General features: G+C 34.2%; 1 long non-coding RNA gene across 1 annotated transcript; it reads right to left on the bottom strand.

Moving 5' to 3' along the window:
• Positions 1 to 1,576: 1,576 nt before the first annotated feature.
• Positions 1,577 to 2,497, bottom strand: LOC148911648 (uncharacterized). The gene is made up of 4 exons (XR_016119601.1): positions 2,373 to 2,497; positions 2,218 to 2,256; positions 1,713 to 1,814; positions 1,577 to 1,639 (listed from the first exon to the last, which is right to left on the bottom strand). It is a non-coding gene; the product is annotated as an uncharacterized LOC148911648 (long non-coding RNA).
• Between the last annotated feature and the right edge of the window lie 4,405 nt (positions 2,498 to 6,902).

Raw genomic sequence — 6,902 nt, forward strand, 5'->3', positions numbered from 1 at the left:
CGGCAGGTGTCGTGCCAAAGGCGAATCTGTCCTTCGGTCCAAAGATGAAAGACAAGTGGAGAGGCAGCTATATATTGCACATATCCCTTTATTTTAAGCGAAGAAAATCCTTCTTCGTTCATGAATGCTTTGCGCATTGAGTCCAATGACACAATGGCATTGTCGTTCAGTCTCAACGAACGCCTAGCTTCACTAGCAATTTGCTGAACAACATTGACACTTGTACCTGCACCTGACCAATTACCAGCACTAAATGACGAACTCTCAATGTTGTCTACTTTTTCATTGTGAGCAGTGGAGGGTTTTTCAGATGTTTTTTTAAAATGTTGAACCATTTCTTGCCTTGTTTCGCCGGTGATGGGACGAGCCTTTCTAATGCTCAGGTCGTGCTTCACATCGCCGTTAAAAGCAATATGCAAAATACGTTGCCTCTCTTCACTGCATAACATGAAAACTTTAAATTGGAGAGGGCAGGTTTTGAAAGCACAGCGGCCACTTGCAATAAATGAATAACTGGCAGTGCTCTGTCGACTAGAAAATCGCTTAGCTTTGTGCCCTTTAAATACAAAAGGGCAGTACGGGTTGAGTTTGTTCAGATATTTGTAAACGACATCAGTCCATCCTTTAGCAAGATGCGTTCGGCGAGAACGAGATGGTTTGATCTTATCCCAATCAAATGATTCCATAACGGATGTGGAGTTATTGGGTACCGATGCAGTGAAAAACACCCTGTCTGTTGTAGCAATAGAACGAGTAAGTCTTGAAACAGTCTCTACTGTGATGTCGTCCTTCATAAGAAAATAAAAAGTTATTATCAGAAACGTGGTCTAAAGAAAGGGTACCTTTAAAAATTAACTACCGCTAATGTGTTGTGTTTTTGCACTTTTGCCTTTTAACAACAAATATTTCACAAATATTCGAAATATTGTGCACGCGTAAGCAATCAAATGCTTTGGAGTATATTAACTGTCATTTACATCTAGTAGAACAAGTAATATGACATACCTTTAGTGTGACTTCTTCACATGGAACATCAAGCCCATTTGCGTCATCATTATTTGGCTAAAATACGTAAAGGGGAATTTTATATTAGTGAAAAACTTGCACAAAGAGAAAAGGGGTTTTCCGTTATAATAAAAAACGTTTAGGTCAGAAACATGACAAAAACAAGCATTCTGTTAACCACTAGTTAACCACTATGGTTAACTGTCTGTCACCAAAAAAAATGGTAAGATGGGTCAGTGCATCGTCCGTATAACAGTCACTAGTTCAGAATAATAAGTGATCATAACATATGCTACCGCTGTACACTCGCTCACCACTCAATCGACGCCATCATTCTGTAGTTCAGCAAATATGTCAGTTCATTATTATAGACGGCAGGCATACCTTTGTAATTAATGATTTTTTTCCTACCTCAAGCACTATCGTTGGTTTGAGTTTTTCACCACAACTGTCCATTTCAACATCATTTGTTGGCTGCAATGGGCAAAGAAAAACAATATATTTGTTTGTTTATGCAGCTGCTCTGGCTATTTCAAACGAGATGCACAGTAAGGTTGATGCAAGTTACTTCTGCTAATGGAGCTGTGGTGTCTTCTTGTGTCTTTTTTTGTTCTGCCACAATATTCTTCTTCTCCTATTTTGAACAAAATCTTTAGTCTTGATTATTTAGAGCAGGACGTACGATTTTTGGTAATTAAGTATCATACCTTGGAAACCGTATCTGCTAAACTCTGTACGACGCTTGATTTGGGTTTTCTTTTAGGAAACAAGAGTGGAGTGACCAAAAAATCTTTCAGTTTAACTGATTTCTAAAAATTTAAAACGAAAACGAAATTTTAAACGATATTGAGTTCTTGAAGTTAACTTTGAGTTTTAGTTATTCTAGACATTTCATATAAATTTCCATCGTGTAAACCTTTACCAAATAAGTCATTTGCTCTGGGTTATCGACGTCTTTTGTTTAGAGTGCACGCACTAAAACCGTGAACATTAAATAGTACTAATTAGTATTATTTCATACAGAATCCTTTGTTTGCTATTGTTTAATTATCACTATTTAGCGCTAAAAATTAGTATTTGCTTCACGGATATAATGTGAGCACTCTATTATCGAAATACCGTCACTAGAAAAGTATTCCGTAAGACTCCATTCTAGTAAGTTGTTTCACATATTTTGGTAAATATCTTGGTAATGTAAAAAAGTAGACTTACTTCTCGTTTTCTCCTCAGATTTCGTTTGTTTTCAAAAACCTACATTGGAAAACAGCAGTGAACATAAGCATAATATGTGCGCTATGTTAAATGAAAAAGGAAAGGTTATTGTAAGAAACAAATTAAAAAGTAATATGAAACTTAAGCATACTTACGTTGCTTTTCTCTTGGACAGCTTCAAATGATTCTTTTTCAACTTTTTGGCCTTTGGACAGACATTCGTACTTGTTTTCAGTATAAATGCCATCAAAACTCTACCGATTGAATTGAAAAATTTAAGTTCATTTGTCTCTAACATGTGCCAGATATAATCCAAATAATATAATACTATATAAAATATGATAGATTTTTTACTAGGACATACAATAGAATATTTCAAAACGTTCTGGCTAGTACCTTCATCACTTTTGAAAACGTTTTGAAAAATTTTATTATAAGTCAGACTCAAAAAACCTTTAATTAGAGTAAAGGATATCATCCTTTAATCTTTAAACATCATCAATGACGAAATAGTTGTTTAAAAGGCTAAATTATTATTGTAGTGTAATGCAGTGTTATATATAGTCCATTTCAATAACTTCTCAATGCACAGTTAGATACCGAACTAATTACAAAGCTAGAACATTCTCACCTTGATCATTTTAAGACCCTGAGTGATTGTCCGGCTGGAATTCGAACCCCGTCCTCCCGGTTGACAGATCTGATGACAGATCTTCCAACCCTTCAATCGGTTCATTCTTTCAGTCATTTGGTTGTGCCGTTGACCCGGGAGGAGGAGGTGGGGGGGGGGGGGACTCCGGGGTAAACTTACGGGGATGCTCGTCGGAAATTTTTCAAAATAACCCTAAAAGATATTGGACGTTTTTTCCAAAAGGGCGTGGCTTGGCAATTTTTAACCAATAAGAGATACAACAAAAACAATACTATCAAAATACAACATAATAAATCTAACATAATCTAACATAATGTAACATCATTGTCTTTGGTTTAAGTTTATTGCACGGCGGTAATAATTCCCGCAAAACGTTAGAAATGCGGCTTATTCACTCACTTGACACTGTCAGTCCCCATGGGATGAATCAACACTTCACTTTTAATTAGTCATGCTTCACTTTCCATTTCTCATTTATTGTTTTTTTCGGTCCTTTTGTTTCTTTTTATTTCTTCATATGCTTATTTCTCATTGGTCACTTTATTTTCCATCTTAGTATTTATAATTTATTCATCCCTTCTCATATTTTCTTTCCACTTACTCCGACGAAGGACTAACATCCGAAACGTCAGTTTCACAAAGCTTTTTACGGTGATTCAATTTATCCACGAGTTCCTACTGTTCTATAAAAATACACCAGAGATTCTTTTGTTAAATATTAATTAATGACTGGATTTGTATACATGCGATGATTGCGATGAGCTAGTTCCTTTTTCAACACCCTAAAAGATACCAGAAAGTGCTGAATTGCTTAATATATCAACTTTACGGCACTAAAAGAGACCAAATCGCTGATTTTTACCCCTAAGAGATACGACGAGCATCCCCGCACGATTACCCCCGGCGTCCCCAGGGCCGTTGATCCTTCGTATGTCAGTTCTCAATTTTATTATATGTCAGTTGTTATCGTTTTTGTTATTTGTTCACAAATCAAATCCACCTATATCTCCGTCCATTCTTCCTGCAGGTCATCCATTCATATCTTTATTTTACCATACATTGCACCCCTAAAATTCAGTCATGTGATCCATTTAGCCATCCATTCATTCACGCATTCATTCACAACATTCCCCTTTAATGCGTCCATTAAACAATTCATACATTCATTCATTTATTCATTCATGCATATCTTCATTATATCATTCATTCATTCAATTCATGTCATTCACTCACTAATCGTTTTATTCACGCACTCATCCATAACATTTACCCATCCATCCATTCATTTATTCATTCATCTTTTTCAACTCACACTCAATTATTTATTTTTTCATTTGTGCACTTATTTATGACAATCGGCCGTTTGTTATTTCACTCTGTTTGCGTCCGTCAAACCATTCTTTAGCAACTTTTGTATGTATTCATCCATTTGTTCTTTTATTAAGGGATATGGACCATTAGAAAAATGATAAGGGTGGGGTAATGGGCAATTTCCGTCTTGCAGGATTTTATTCCCCTTTTGTCCTTCTTTATATTTGTTAGACATTTGCAAATTCATTTTTCCGTTTACTTCTTAGTTCGGTTCTTCTTGTATTATTCTATTTACTCCTTCATTCATACTTACATAAATTCATCAAATTCACCGATTTCTGCTCATAACTGCCGGTGGAGTCAGGACTTTATAAAAAGATTTCTTTAGAAAAGAAATTTTGTACTCTTTGAATGATAATCTCGTAGGTGATAAACGTCATTATTGTTCATATTGTGTATTCATTTAGACATTAAAATTGCCAGAAATATTTTTTTTTACTCGGATTTGTGAATTATAAACGAAAATTTTCAGAATTTGGATAGAGGATGGTTATGTTTACACAGTTTATCAATGAATGGGAATGAATGGGAATATTTTAGTACATCTTAACGCTGGTGTTATCAAATTTTAGAAATTGTAAAAGAAAACTGTAATTAATCTAAATTTTTTTCTCCTTTCCTATTTCAGACCAATTATTGAGTTATTATTGTTAATTAAAAACGATTTATTAACAATGAATATCATTATTATTCATGCATTTTCTTCATTTTCTTTTTTCTTCTTTCCCAAAATTAATGCAGGCGTATTCATTTATTATTTAATCCGTCAAAATTTTATTCGACTCAATTAATGCGACCATTCATCCATTTACGTGTCGATCCACCCATTGAATGCATCCAGTCCGATTTATATAATAACTTGATTCATTTATTAGTCGTCATTCATTAGTTCATTAGATTATCTTCTATCAATTCATGCGCACATTCCCAGGTACTTTTCTATTCATTTAATACAACAAAAAACATTTATCTTATTTTTTGTTTTACAATGATTGACAACATAATTGAAAACAAATAAAACCTTTCCAAAATGATAAGATAAGAATTACCGGATAATGTAATTTAAACAAAGGTCATGATACGCCGAGGGATATACTACTCCCTGAACTGTCAACGTTGAGGAATTGTAACCCTAGGCTGTAGCTTAGATGAATAGTATAATAGTATAGTATAGCACATGTGTAGCTTTATATGTCGAGGGTACTCACTGATAAACTGTTTCTTTAGCTTATTGTGGTATGTTAACGCAGCTTTTGTTGCATTTGTTAATAGCCACTACCATTAAGTACACATACAAGCTTTGCCCACGCTCTGAGTTTCCGAGCTGGAATATAGCTGTCCTCATAAATATAACATACTTTGTCCCCAAAAAGTTTCATCAACTTTTGTTTAAAGTAACAATAAAAATTTAGTTTAATCATTTAAACAGTTCAGACGGTTTGTTTTGGCTCTGTTATCTCGGCATACCAAACTGCTTGATAGCTGGTAAAAATCTTGATTGGCATGATTATAGTTTAACTCTGGCATGTTTGGCCGGAAACCATTTTCACAAACAAAATTAAAATCCATTCAAATCAATAAAAAAAACTTATAAATTTTGGACAAATATATGAACCTACCTCGCCTTTTCTTGAGAGAACGCTACGAACACTGTTTTTTTCCTGAAAATTAAGTGCGTAGCTTCTAGCACCGCCGATGTCCTTTGTCCAAGCGTTGTAGACGGCTTTCACTTCCCGTGCTGAACATTCAGTCCTTCTGAAATATTCTTGAGTCGATCTTACAATAAAGCCATCTTTTTTGGATATCGATGGCTTTTCATTTTCATTGAAAAACCAACCAAAGATGGTTCCAAGTCTCAGATAGTCTATCGAGTGCTTTTGCAAATGACGCTTGGCCTGAAACGTGATGATCTTAAATGTGCTATCATTTAACTACAAATTTTACAAATCAGCCAATGAATAAGTTTACTTACCTTAAAATATTTCTTATTAGCAAACTTCATTATCAAAAGAAAAGCGATGGTAGAAAGAACTTGAATGAGAATTGAAACTAAATGCGCTATAAGAGTCAATAACGGCGTTACCTCACGCAAAAGATAAAGATCAAGTGCATGTTAACGTTAATTTTTAACTTAAAAACTTAAACAGTCACTTTTATTTCTTATAGATCTTTTAAATAGTATCATTCAATCAATAAAAAATAGACTTTGATTTATAAACTGATATTCTTTAAATAATACAAAACGACACTTGACTGGTGAGAGCATTATCTACTTTGTCCCATATACTGAACGCATTCCTTAAAAAAATGTCGATATAAGAATATGTTTTCATTGGAAAGCATGGTAAATGACACAAAGAAGCACAGTATACATTAAGTTCATATTTTACAATGCACGATGGTAAAGATAACTGTTTAGGTTAAGTTAAGTTTACATCATCAAGCATGTCAATGTTCATGATACTTATTTGATACTCAATGACTACTAAAATATATATGTTTCATTTATTTAGCTCAATTAAAGCACGAAACTCCATAAATTAACTTAGTACAGATGAATAATCTTATTTGAGTTGCATAGGATGCATTATATGACATTTTTGAGTTGGCTGCCGAGTTGGCTGCTAATTTCAGCCCGGTAACTTAAAGTGCCCGTACTGCT

Source organism: Actinia tenebrosa, unplaced genomic scaffold, assembly GCF_029948245.1.
Source record: "Actinia tenebrosa isolate PJP-AT-01 unplaced genomic scaffold, QUT_ActTen_1.0 PGA_scaffold13__45_contigs__length_12533684, whole genome shotgun sequence".
Classification (NCBI taxonomy): Eukaryota; Metazoa; Cnidaria; class Anthozoa; order Actiniaria; family Actiniidae; genus Actinia; species Actinia tenebrosa.